Here is a 1,373-nt window from a genome sequence, read left to right as displayed (position 1 = left end):
TTTCAATAGTGTTTTCATTGCACTATTGCACTAGTAGGTCTTTTTTACGAAAGATGGCTCCGCGAAAGAAGTATTCTTGTAAATTTCCCGAATGTGGTAATAGTTACTATGCAAAAGTCGCAAATGGCGTTAATAAACATTTTTATAAATTTCTAAAAAATCACGATATTTGTATGAAATGGAAAATGATTTGTGGCATTGACATTTCCGTCAACTGTCAGAGCATGCGTGTTTGCGAGGATCATTTCCGACCAGTAGATTTCGTCAACTTTACAAAGCATTTGTTGAATCCGAACACGGTACCGAGAAAAATTGAAGAACTGGATGATTTAATTCCCGTACAAATTTCGCCTCCTTTACCATCCGATGAAACTGATGATTTGAATTATTGTCGCCCGTTAAGTGATGCCAATGTATCTATCGTTTGTACAGATTCGTTCAACAACGTAAGTACTGACACTGTCTGTGAAGAAAAGTCTCCTCATTCATATGACACTAATACTTTTGATGATATTGCTGTCAATAATAATAGCAAAAATAATAATTGTTTGGTGGACAATTTAAATAATGAGAAAGAAAGTGAAGAGGTAGTAATGTGTATATGCGATGAGGAAACTTGCAATTCTGTTAACAAAGAGAATCATTGTCCAGATAAGATTTGTTCACACGAATTAAGTTCACGATCAAAGACAGAGGTTTCTTCACAAAAAGAGTCAGAACGATACAAACGCATGTACGCAAACGTCGTATTTCAGTGAAACTATCTAAAATGAAAAAAAAAATGGCAGATACGAAGAACGCATTAGCAGATTTGAAAAAGAAATATGACAATAATTTTTTCGATTGCATTAACGCAAAATTAAACGACGTTACTAAAGCATTCATTAATTTTCAATTAGTGAATGCTTCACGCAGTAACTCCGGAAAAAGATGGACAGAACAGGATAAAGCGTTTGCTTTGTCTATGTATAAACGTGGTCCTCGTCTTTATAAGTTTATGCGTGAACACTTCAAGCTGCCATCTCCACGTAGCCTGCAGCGCGTTTTATCTAAAATTCCATTCGAACCAGGAATAAACAAAGCCCTTTTAGAACAGTTAAAAGTTAAAATAAACGAAATGGACGAACGATATGGAATAGATATGCTTCATTAATTTTTGACGAGATATCTTTAAGCAAAGGTTTTTATTATGAAGCTCATAAACAAATTATTAGTGGCTACGAAGACTTAGGTGAGTTAGGCCAAACTGCGAAAGCAGCTAATCATGCACTTGTTTTTATGATCCGCGGTATACAGAAATCGTGGAAGCAAGTGATAGCTTACTATTTTACGACAGATACAATATCCTGTGGTAATCTTAAATTTCTGTTAAA

The sequence above is a fragment of the Wasmannia auropunctata genome, unplaced genomic scaffold (assembly GCF_000956235.1).
Source record: "Wasmannia auropunctata unplaced genomic scaffold, wasmannia.A_1.0 LD336076.1, whole genome shotgun sequence".
NCBI lineage: Eukaryota > Metazoa > Arthropoda > Insecta > Hymenoptera > Formicidae > Wasmannia > Wasmannia auropunctata.
The sequence above is the reverse complement of the archived record's forward strand: the minus strand, read 5'-3'. Positions refer to the sequence as shown.